Source organism: Sciurus carolinensis, chromosome 2, assembly GCF_902686445.1.
Source record: "Sciurus carolinensis chromosome 2, mSciCar1.2, whole genome shotgun sequence".
Classification (NCBI taxonomy): domain Eukaryota; kingdom Metazoa; phylum Chordata; class Mammalia; order Rodentia; family Sciuridae; genus Sciurus; species Sciurus carolinensis.
The window spans coordinates 195908279-195921123 of NC_062214.1; the positions used below are offsets into that span (position 1 = coordinate 195908279).

The 12845-nt window shown below is 40.0% G+C and overlaps 1 non-coding gene across 1 annotated transcript; it reads left to right on the forward strand.

Moving 5' to 3' along the window:
• The first annotated feature begins 10293 nt into the window (after positions 1 to 10293).
• Positions 10294 to 10365, forward strand: LOC124978472 (small nucleolar RNA SNORD113/SNORD114 family). The gene has a single exon (XR_007107479.1). It is a non-coding gene; the product is annotated as a small nucleolar RNA SNORD113/SNORD114 family (small nucleolar RNA).
• Positions 10366 to 12845: the final 2480 nt, after the last annotated feature.

Here is a 12845-nt window from a genome sequence, read left to right on the forward strand (position 1 = left end):
GGGGACCCCGCTGTGGGCGCAATGCCACTCTACCAATGGCGACCTTGGTGGTGACCTCTGTGGGAAGTGCCCTGAACCAGCCAAGGTGAGTTGTGGCTAGTGCTGCTGTTTTGGTAGATAAGCTGCTGTTTTATTGAATTATTAAGCGTAAATGGATATGTACATAAAGTCAAAGGCGACTGTGCACAGGACAGTGATGAGATTGTTGGGAATCTGGAGTGACAAGTAGAATTAGACCCGAATGTCACCAAATTAAAGGCAACTAACATTAGGTTATTCTCTGTGTAGGAAGTAGCAAAGGAAAAAGGAATATATCTATACATCTGCTTACAGATAAATAATATCTATCAGATAACAGGTGAGATATATGTTTGTTTTGGAGTTGGGTGGTGGGTTCATGTGTATATAGATTTATTAAAATAAATGGATGCCTATATAAATAGGATCAGAGGGTCAAGGATGGAGTAATGAAGATCATGTTTAATGACTTCAAATTTATACCTATACAATTCTCCAAAGTTAAGAGAGATGAAGACAGTAACATCTATGCTTTCATTGAGTTTAATAGCATTTTACTATTTATGCACTATCATTTATGTAGACACTTCCTTATTGTTGAACTCTGGGATATTAACTGTGAAAGAGGCTCATGTAAGGAAAAAGGTATCGGTAGTCTTCTGTTTGTTGGGCATGATAATATGGATATTCGTACATGAATTTTTGTTTTTATTTTATTTTTTAGCACTAGGGATTGAACCCAGGGTTGCTTAACCACTGAGCCATATCCCCAGCCCTTTTTAATTTTTTATTTAGAGATGGGGTCTCTCTAATTGCTTAGGGTCTCCTGAATTCCTGAGACTGGCTTTGAACTTGTGATCCTCCTGCCTCAGCTTCTGAGCTGCTGGGATTATAGGCGTGGGACACTGTGCCCTGCTCTTTTGTGAATTTTAAGGGATACATAAAATTGAACAGTGCCAATCATAGACCAGTGAGGCTGATATTTATTAACTTTGGTGTTATTAATCCAACTCTACACCAGCGGGTGCGACTAAAAATGATCCAGGGTATTTCGTTTTCTAATAGTTGCTTCTTGTTGCATGGAAAGGACACATTCTAGTTTATCATGTAACATTTATGAGGACTTTGACTCTTACTTGGGTGGATAAGGTACATAAAGAAAATGTAGACCCCTGCTTTTTCACTGGGTCCGTGTGCATGGTATATTTTGCCCCATCCTTTCACCTTTAGTCTGTGGATGTCTTTTTCTAGGAGGTGAGTCTCTTGGAGGCAGCATATTTTTGGGTCTCTCTTTTTAATCCACCCCAGAAAGCATCCTGTCTCTCTGCAACTAGGGCTGGGAACACTTAAGGGTCTGGATCTTAGACTCTAATGGCTCATGGATATTGATTATCTTATTGTATAAGTCAATCAATGAGTGAATCATTAAAAATTGAATAAGTGTATAAACAAATTAATTAAACAATCCTGTAAATGAGTGACTAAGAGAGCCAGCAGGGACCAATGATGCCTGCATGTAGTGCAACAAGAACTGTTGCTAATATGCTTTTGAAGTACCAAGTCCATTAACGTAGGTGCACACTCTTGTTTCTAAAAAGAGAAACATTTTATATATATAAGAAAATGGAAGAAAACCATTATTGAGAATTGCAGGTAATAAGAATTTCTATTAATCCAGTGAAGATATAATTGATTATCTCTGTGGGTCAGGGACAGATTAGCAGATGTTAGTTTTATATAGAATTTTTGTCCTGTTTCTTTGGGTTCCCAGCTATGAATTATAAAGGAACAAGTGAATAAGTTTATGTCACAATTAGTTAAGAGAAGCAGGTGATGGGTCAGTCATGAGAATAAATTAAGAAGCACATATTGAGATCCAACTGTTCACATGTGGCTCATTTCCGTATAAATGGCATTAAGCCAGGCTCCTGTGTGTTTAAGGCTCCCATGTAGGTTCATGTGAAAAGACAGAGATAGCGTTAAATTTTCTATAACATTAAATGAAGCAATAAACAAACAGTTATATAGCGGGTCAAGAATGATTTGCCAATTAAAAATAAAATAGTACTTGGAGGACATGCCATTAGGACAAATGTTCCATGGAACAAAATTAATATGGCTTCAGTTGTGAACAGGTGGGATCAATTAAAAAGGATGGAGGAAGAAACTGTAGTTTAATATTTCATTTGACTTCCTCCCTGCTGGTACACACCTTCTGCCATTGATAAAGATTTAGGTCTGTGATTTATTAAGAGAAAGAAAACATAGGAAGGGTGGAAATACTGTTGCTGAAGTAAAATGAGAGGTTTCTGGATATTCTTTGTTAAATATTTAACAATTTGGGCAAGTTGAAGGAAGGGGGTCAGTGTTGCGTAAGGGACACTGGCTTGTCCCTGTGGACTAGTGGTCCCGTAGGGCAAGCTGCCCAGTGTGTTAGCACCTGGAGAAGCCAGCCCAAAGATTGAAGTGGGTAGTATTCCTGATCTTATTCTAGCTTTGTTGTGATATGTGGTTAAGTACTTATTAGCCAATTAATGACTAAACCAATAACAAATCTGGAAATGAATAGAGAAAATCACTCCCCAGCCTAAATCAGTGATCAGCACCCTGGAGTGTCTGAGTCAAGGATTTTGACTGAGCCTGAGGACAAACCTAATTCATTGTCCTAGTGGGACAAGAGCTTGTAGTCACAGGGAGGAGAAAAGGCATCATCTTGGTTTGGTCTTCAGTAGATCTTAGATCTGCCTCCAGTGAATTGGGATGGCGGTGGCTATGTATTCATTAATTATGACAGTATGTAATGGATATTGATTATTATTAAAGTATCTCTGAGAAATCGGCCTGCAGAAAGTCCACGGGCCAAGGGTGCTGCCATGTGGGTCAGTAGCATGCATGGATGTGTGCGAGCTGTGGTTCTAGCCTGGTGGTAGTTAAATCTGTTAGGAATCTTATCAGGGGCCTTGAGTGTACTGCAGTGGTAGGATACTTGCCTAGAGCCACCAGCCCTGGGCTCCATCCTCAGCACCAGGAAAATCAATTTTTTTAAGAGAAAGGAAAAAAGAAAAACATGGCAAGTGATTCAGAACTTCCTATCTGATAGAAGATCAAGTGCTGGCCCATAGAACGAGGTGTCGTAAGACAGGAGTCTGCTCCGTGAGTTTCCCGCCTGTGCCCTGGCAGGCGTTAGTGTTATGTAGGACTCTTTCCCAGGGTACGTAGGCTCACAGACAGTGACGGCATTCTTATCAGTGAACGAAGGAAGGGAATATTTAAAAGAGGGCAGACACGGACTGTGGAGGACGATGTGTCATTTGAGAAGTTAGTTTCAGGGCTGGGGATGTAACTTAGTGGTAGAGTACTCCCTAGCACGTGGGGGCCTCTGGGTTCCATCTCCAGTACTGCAAGTAAGTAACTAAGCCAATGCAGGAATGAAGACTCATTGTTACTCTTCTTCTACCCCACCGATGTCCATGTAAATAAAAGGAGCCTGAGATTCTGCCCACATTGGATCAAAAGCATAGAGACAGTTATCTGTAATGATATTCTAGGCCATTTTGCATTTTCTATGAAGATTAAAAAAGTCATTCTATGGGTAAATAGGAAATAAATGAATAATTGAATAAAATCCACAACGTAGGGTCAAAGGTGGACAATTGGTGAAGCTGTAGAGGAAATAAGAAGGTAAACTTGGTCACCATCAAGGAGGACCCATCGAGAGGAGATAACCCAACTTCTCCCCTGTACAGTGGCGTTTCCTAGACAGAATGAGACAGGCGTAGTTCTGACTCTGCTACTGGGGTGTTTAGTATCGGCAGTTTTTCTTGTACCACGTAAATGAACATGGGGGCCATGCGGGGCTAGCAATGGGAATGTGATAGGTCGATACTGCAGTAGTAAAGTCCTGCGAACAAAGCCTAAATCTGCACTGCCGGGATTTTCTAAAAACTGCTTTGCACTCCACAGAGCCAATATACCAAGTCTGATTCATTTATTGTCCGTGGCCATTGTTTCTCTGACTGAGGACCAAAGGGACCCATGTAAGTACCAGATCTGTGCTCGGGCCTGCAGGGGGCTAGTGACGCTGACAGTGCGCTGTGACCAAGGGGACTGCTGGTGAGAGCGGAGGGAGGTCGAACTTTGCACCTGGAGACCCTGACTGCACAGGTGCCTCACGTGTTAATTAGCTAGAGTCAGTCATCTCGTCTTGCCATATACTTGAAAACATCATGTGTGCATTACTAATGCACACACCTTTATCATTCAATCAAAGACTCAAGTAAACAAAAACAATCGAGAATGCCACACAGGGCACATTGGGAATGAGCAGTGAACCGTCGATCAGGCCGTCTCAGGCCACCGAAGTCCACTGGACACGGAGTTGAGTGTGGCTTAAAATCCCACTCTATTTCTGTCTCACGTTTTAAGAAATTACATCTGTGATTAAGGATCTGGGGTTTGGGCTTGAGGAGGAGGATACAGAGCGTGGGCCTTGCCCTAGCAGTGGAGTCGGAAGCCGGTTGGTCACTGTACTGGGTTTAGTTAGGAGGATGTGGAATGACAGGCAGAGAACAGAGAAGCCCCGGTTTGGGTAGGAAGCCCTGCTGATTGATCTGCAGGGGCAGCACTGAGGTCCGGTTGAGAGCCAATCTCCCCTACCAGCTCTGTGGGAAACGGTCTGTAAGCAGCTTTCTGCAGTAGGCAAAGGTTTGTTGTTGGATTTTTGTGGTGAAACCATGAGTAGAACAATCAATAGGTGATATGTAAAACAATACTGTATAAATAAGTAAATGAAGAAAAGTGCTGAGCTTGGGGCCATGATGCATTCTAGGGAAGACAAATCAAGAATTTTGATCAAATCTGAAACTGCAGTCCATTAGAACCCAGGTGTTTCCTCTAGGGGAGAGGAGTTCCCAGTAGAAAGTCAGGCCAGTCCTGAGTGTGGCTGGGGCCTCAGTGGGTCCTGGGTAGGGATCACGTTGACGTAAGTGAATAAGTAAATTCACGAGTATTGAGTGTAGTGAGGATAAATATTGTTATCTGTGGGTTATTTATGAGGGGGTGTCCTGAAAGAGGTCTTATCAGGAATGAATTTGTCTAATACTGAGTTCCCATGTGACACGCAGGTTAAAACCATTACTCCCTTAGGGACACACAGGAACTTGGTCAGGGGCACACAGATTCACAGACACAGGTGCATCTCCGTGTCCATGCTGGCATTCTGGATTTGCAGGAGTTGCCTAGTTGTTGGTTTTATTAAAGAAGCATTTACATAGACAGATGATTCCATGACTGTGAGTTGCAAAGGACCAAGCAGGGGCCAGGTGTAGAGAACGTGCTGTGTGACAGTAGTCATGATTGATTCCTGTTCACTGAAGTTCATGAAGAACAACAGCAAAAATCGACAAGAGGTGTATGGTTAAGTATTCCTGTGGGCCATGAGCAGGTGGGCAGTTGTTAACATTTTTGGTGTTCAAGGGTAAGGTCTGGGCTGGGGGTGGTGGCTCCTGTCTTGGCTACTTGGGAGGCTGAGGCAGGAGGATCACAAGTTTGAGTCCGGTCTAGGCAACTTAGTGAGACCCCATCTCAAAATAAAAAGGGGTGGGAGTGTAGCTCAGTGGTAGAGTGTGTCTCCCTAGCGTGTGCCAGGCACTGGCCTACAGCCCCAGTACTGAAAAGAGGAAAGTGTAGAGTCCACAGGTCCTCAGGTTCTTAGGTAACTTAAAGACTCACTTGAAGTGAGTCTTCAAGGTGCTCATCCAGTGACTACTTAAGAGGAGGCCAGTGATGGGCAGCACATGGCGTGTGATGGGGCGAAGCTGCTGTCTCCACTACATTCACAGAGACGGTTATGGAAGGAGAATATTTCAGTTTTGCATTATTTGTGATCTTACTATTTTTTTTTTTTAATTGTGAGAGGACCAAACATGAGCCAATATTGAGAAGGTCCTATCAGATCAGGGTTATGATTAATCCAAATACATTCACTGAGTTTTATTTTTTTAAAAATTCAGAGGGTTTAGTTGGTCACGTCCATGGGTCATGAGCACATGGGCAGATATTCCATATTCCTGCCTCTTGTTCTGACTTTCACTGCTCTCAAGAGAACCAAGGACCATGTTTGCATCTTGATCAGTTTCACAAAAGAAGGGTCAAAAAACCGAAGGCCATGGTTACTCCTATTGTACCCAAGTGGCTGTCCAGACAAATAAATAGCACTTGAGGCCCCCTGCCGACCCCCACTTTGGGTAAAGTGCAGGAAAATGCATAATTAATTTATTCTATGCATAATTAAGTACACAGATAAATACATGAGCCACTAGCCATGGAAATAAGAAAAACCTGTTCATCTTTTGTGTGGACATGCCTTGAAATGAAGAACTACATTTATCCAGTTTTGTACAAGTGAGGTCCATTAAAATCAATAAATTTAGTCCTTAAATTTATGGATAGAGAGTGTGTGGACAGATGTTTGCGATAGGACTCTTATTCTCATGATAATATTTATTATACTGTTTAAAAATAAAAATGAAGTAAATCAAAACTAAAAATTACCCTTCAGGGCAATGATGAAATTATGAGGTGACAGGTTTGCCCGATACTGCAAGATAAACTTCATTAAACAATACCTAAGGGTAGCTGCTTTCTTTTGATCTTTGTTTTACTTACCAAATGAACATTCCACTGTTGATTTAACGATGCTGTCATGCTAAAGGTCTTGGTTTTTATCTCTGTGGGTAAGGAGAGAAGAGATTTATGTAAGTAATAGCTATAGTTTCATGTTCTTTGCTTGGGCGGTTGGTTTATTGGTATTGTCTGCATTTTTCAAAGTAGTAAATGAATATATTCATAAGTAAAACCAACAATAGCAGCTCTGACCACTGATGAGTTTGTGCTTAGATTTTGGATTTAGGGTTAACCTGATCCAATAAACTTGCTTCATATTCTGTTTTATTTTTGCATCGTGATTCATTTATGTACTCCTCCCTATAAAGATTTTGACTAAATTGAAAGAGAATCACATAGGAAGATGGACAATATTGTTAGTGTTCCTTATGGAGTAAGATTGTGGCTCCTTGGTTATTGGCCGCACCATCTTTAAATGAAAAGGGCCCAGGTGAGTGGCTAGCATGGAGCTGACCGGAAACAAGAGTGTCAGTCAGTTTATGTGTGCAAAATGTGATCTTGTCTATTAGGTCCGTGGAAAATAGGCATTTAGACAGTTACGAGTAGCATTCAAGGGATGTTGCTTGCAAGGCAAGTACTCTACCAACTGAGCTATCTCCCCAGCCCCTGTTTGTGGACTTTTGATTCATCAGAATTTATTCTGTTTTTAGTGCATCATTGGATTAAAGAATAATCAATGTATAAACAAAGGAAGAAGATACAGCAAGCATAGAGCAATACATATTCTGAGATGTCTGAATCAAAGATTTTGATTGCATTCTGTAACTTAGAGGTCTATTAGGAAATCCCCTCCTCTTTTCTCTGTGGGGAAGGTATACAAAAGTTAGAATGGTCGAAGTCCTGGATCTTTGTTCTTCATGTCTTGAATTGTATCAAAATGGAACCAATTCAAGAATAGATAAAGATAATAGATAATAAATAGCAAATAACTTATTATTCATTGTTATCATTTTCTGAAGCAATGAGTCTCATAAACAGGTCAAGTCATCGTTAGTGTTTTCCCTGTACGGCATAACTTATTGCATGGGAGTCCTTGTTGTTTTTGTGGTTTGGGATAGCTGGTTGTTGGCTCTATTTAGAAAAGAAGAAAATCTTTCATGTTAGAAATGATCATTGAAGTAAGTACCTAATCAAAAGGAGGTCGCGCATAGACTGTGGTTGTGCATGTGATAGTTAATATTATTAATCCTGTTCTGTTCACTGCCCACTGTTTAGAAAGAAAAGCACATAGTTAGTGACGTCTGTGGGCCATGAGTTTATGGACGGATACCAGTACTGTTAGTTGTTGACCTTGTGTTGTCTCAATTTTGTTCATTTTGATGGATTGTTAAAAGTGAATGAATGTGTGAGTTCATATCTTAGTCCATTACTTAAAGGAAGGCATATCTTGGGCTGGTGAGGAGCAGGTGTCATGAAACAAAGTTTTGATTAATACTTTTTTTTCTTTGCATAGGAAGAAAAAAGAAATCTAGACTCATCCCACTTTGGAAAAAATGCCAAAAATCAGAGGTTGCATGAAATGGTATTTCAATCATGAACTACTGGTGGGTTTTATTCTTTCTTGTTTAAAAACTGAATAGGACCAAATTATTATTTGAATAAAGAAAATCACAAGTGAGTCAGTTAATGCATAAATTAGGGTAAATCTTGGATCAATGCTTCATGATACATTCTTAGCAATGCACAAAAGATTAATAAGGTTCGGGTCTCTGTGGTTAGGGAGTATATAGGTGGATAATTGTGATAGTATTATTTATTTCTCTTGTGTTGGGTGGTAGATTTAAGTGTTTATTGTATTAAAAATTAGACAGTAAATAAGTCAGTACATAAAAAGTAGCATTATTCTTAAGTCGGTAATGAGAATGTGAGAGGAACCAAGGCTTATGATTAATCTAATCCCTCATGACTCAAGTCTATTAAAAGAAGTTAAGTCTATCCTGTTTCATTTTTTTTTTAAAAAATGTGCATTTTACTTTGCAGAATGAGAAAACCATAGCTGATTTAATTATTCAGCAATAATATAGATGTTAGCTTTTCCTCTGTGGGTAAGAAGCTTAGAGACTATTACAGAGAACAGTCAGATTTCATGTGCTGGGTTTATGTGGTTCTTTTGTCACTAAATTTTATCAAATAAATGAATAAATGACTAAATACAGAGGTAAAACAGTACCATGCAGTAGCCAATAGTGAAAATGAACCAAAGTTTGTGATGAATCCAATTTAGCACAACTGAGGTCCATTAATAATGATGGGGGGCTTAAAATATGAAAATATTAAAATTTATTTTGCACCATCATTGATTTAATATTTCTTCAATCATAAATATTGAGGCCATGGATTTGTTCAGATGGGTAAAGACAAGAAGTGGGAGGTTGTGTGAGCGAGATGGTGGTTCATGATGTCCCTGGTCTAGGTTGAGCATCCATAACCTGAAAATCCCAAATCCGGAGTGCTCTTAATTCTGAAACTTTCTGAGCACTAACAAGTGGAAAATTCCGCAGCTGACCTCTGGTGATGGGTTGCACTCAGAATGCAGGCACACTAAAAGTATTGCTTAACATTACCTTCAGGCCATGCATATACTATGTGTATGAAATATAAATGAATTTCATGGTAAGACTAGGGTCCTATCCCTAAAATATCTCATTACGTGTATGCAAATATTCCAAGACCAGAAAAAATCCAAGTCTGAAATATTGCTGGTCTCAAACATTTCCAGATAAGGGACACCCTCCCCGTGTCATGTTAGCTACCTATTGCTGTGTAATAAATCACCCCCTGACTTAGTGGCTTAAAACATCAGTAGACCTTGTTCTTTCTCACATTTCTTGTAGTACAAGAAGGATTCAGGGGAGGTCTCTTGGGCAGTTGTGGCTTGGGGTCTATCGTGAGGTTGCAGGTGAGATGTTAGGTGGAGTCCCCTCAGCTGTGGACCTGATGGTGCCACGGGGTTGGCTTCCTGGCTCACACACAGGACAGTTGAATTCCCCAGAGCAGTCAGTCCAAGAGAGCAAGGTGGAACCCAGAGGAGGCATAACTATCACTTCTGCAGGGCTCTTGTCAGTCAGAAAGGCTGTCTAACATGAGGCCATGTGCATGCGGGGCTGCCCAGAGCCATCTTGGAGGCTGGCTTCCACATCTACTGTCTCTACACTGTGGACAGGTAACACAGAAGGAGGTTGAACCTGGACGGACTGTGGGCAGGGAAGGTGGGCCCTCTGCGTGGGAACATTCGTGAAGGGCAGACGCAGCCTCTCAGGTCGGTGGAGGTTAATCCAGGAGAAGTAGCGTGGTTGTAATTAAGGACCTTGTTCATAGGTTTGTATTTCATGTACAGTGGCTTTTTTAAAAAAAAACCTTTGATCTTTTTTAACTTTATTGTTTCTTCTTAGTTATGCACGACAGTAGAATCCATTTTGATAAAATCGTGCAAGCATAGAACCTATCTTATTCTGATTAGGAAGCCTCTTTGTGGGTGGGCATGGTGGTGGGGTTCACCTAGATATGTCCAGGTGTGTCAACTTTGCTAGCATTAGTGACTCCGTGAGCGAAGGGCACAGGGATGCCTGCATGAGGACAGGTGTGTTGAGCCTGGCCAATGATGAGTGTTCTGGGGTGTCTGAATCAATGATTTTGATTAAACCCTGTAACTCTGAGGTCCATTTTAAGAACAGCCTTTATGAATTCCTTCGTGATAAATTATCTCACAGCAGAAGGTAGGGACGTTCATTATTTTGTTCTTAGGTTACTAAGGTTCATAGGTCTGGATGTTATTACTATAAATATATCAATAAAAGAATAAGAAGGCAAATATGTCAAGGATTGAAGACAAAGGATAACCATTCACAGCCTCTTTATGAGAGCAGGTAATATATTTATTATTATTTTACATTTGAAGTGGTCAGTTCCAACACAAATTGATTAACTCTGATGCCTATCTGGGTAAGAAATAACTAGAGATTAAATACTGAGAAATTAATGTTATAGTCCTGCATTATCAAGTTGCTGGTAGCTTGGAAAATGAGAAAATAAGATCTTCTTGGTCATATCAGGGAATAATGAGCATGTGGGCAGCTGTTCCTGCTACTCAGATTTCTGCCTTCCTTCTTTCATTAATTATTTGGCTGGGGATTGAACCCAGGACCTCATGCATGCTAAGTACTACCAGCCAGCTCCATCCCAGTCCCACTTCACACTTCTAATGCCCTTCATTTCCATGCTCACAGATACTGATGATGTTGTGAGTGAATCTATAAATATCTTCATCTTTCAACCAATTATTTTGGAGAGGGTAAAGCAGTGTTTCTCAACTGTAGCAGTATTGGTATTTTGATCTGGATTTGTGTGTGTGTGTGTGTGTGTGTGTGTGTGTGTGGTGTTGTTTAGTAACTGATAGCTTCAAAATGTCAGTTCCCTCCACCCCCATCTTAATCTATAGATTCAAAGCAATCCCAATGAAAATTCCAGAAGGTTGTTTTGGGGATGTCAACAAACTAGAGAGACAAAAGATCCACCATTGTCAACACAACATTGGAAGTAGTGTTCCACTGGGTGCATAGACCATATTTCCCTTATCCATTCATCCACTGATGGACATTGGTGGATTACAACATATATTGACTCTTGGGAACAGTGCTACAAAGAACATGGAATTTTGTTAACAACTCCAAAATGATCTTGACCATCATTTTCACTGACTAAAGAATGGGATAGACAGGGGTTAGTTTATTCAGGATTCATTTCTACTATGTTTGCATTTACAGATTAATGTATTACTATTGTCAAATAAATAAAATTTTATTTGAAAGAAGACAAAACATAGATCAATGAGAATGATGTCTTATGAGAGAATGACCATTATTTGAGTTTCACCACTGATATTTATAGGAAAGTACCTAGCCTGCTGCCATTTAAAAAAATTTTTTTTGATGCAGATGGACTTAATACCTTTATTTGATTTATTTATTTTTATGTGGTGCTGAGTATCAAACCCAGTGCCTCACACGTGCTAGGCAAGTGTTCTACCACTGAGATACAGTCCCAGCCCCTACTGCCATTTTTTTGATAAAGTGTATGCAGATCATTGCCCAGAGATGTTTTTCAGTTGTGAATTATTGGCTCAGTTACAATTTTGGTTATTCTTTAGATAATAAACATGGTCAAATCATCCATGAGTGATTAAATGAGTCAATAAATTAAGATGTAAGATAGAATTAAGCATAGACTACTAGGAATTGAACGATGATTTAAATGTCCACAAATTCTGCAAAAGTAGCATCCACGAAAATGATTTTTATGTTTGTTGAAGCTATTAAAATATTTTTCACAGACAGTTGTTATCTTTCTTAGTTAGTGGTGGATTCAGTAGTATTTTTCTGTATTATTTAAATTTATTAAATACATAATGAGGAGAATTGGACATAAAATAGGGGTCTGATTAACTTGGTCCCTCTGACAAGTATTGATTGAAAATAATCTAAGTCTGTATCATATTCTTATCATTTAAAATGTCCTTTCTCTCTTTTTATATTTATTAAATGCCACCCACCTGCTTTAGCCAGTCTCTAACTGGCTTTGGCTATGTCTTTGGTGAATAAAGATCGTGGATGAGCTTGCAGAGTGATTAGGTACACACCCAGAAGTACCAGTAGCAGGCAAATCTTGTAGCATAGTGAGGACATGCTGTGGAATAGGTAGGCAAATGTTCACCCCACGAGGAGTTTGCCTGGGTGAGGAGGGTGTTTGTGTGGCAGACATTTTTCACAGGGATAGATCTTATTCTTGGGTGGTAGATGCAACAGTGACTATTACATTATTTAAAAGCAAAAATAAGATACTGAATTAATTATAAATGATCAGTGTTTATTACTATCTAGTTCCACATAATTAACATTCATTACAAAATCCGTCTGGCTAAGTCTACGCTTCTTCCACAGGGAGACCACAGGAGAATGACTTATTCCCGAGAAACACGACCCGGGTGATTAGCTCTGTGGGTAACAAACACAGAGAACAATGTAAGTGAGACCTCACCTCCACGTCCTGATGCTTTGCTCCTGTGTTTAGTACTAGTGCAGAGACACCCATGTGCACACGAGAAATAAACGTCACCAAGAATGGACCTGTGATGGGATCATGTCAAA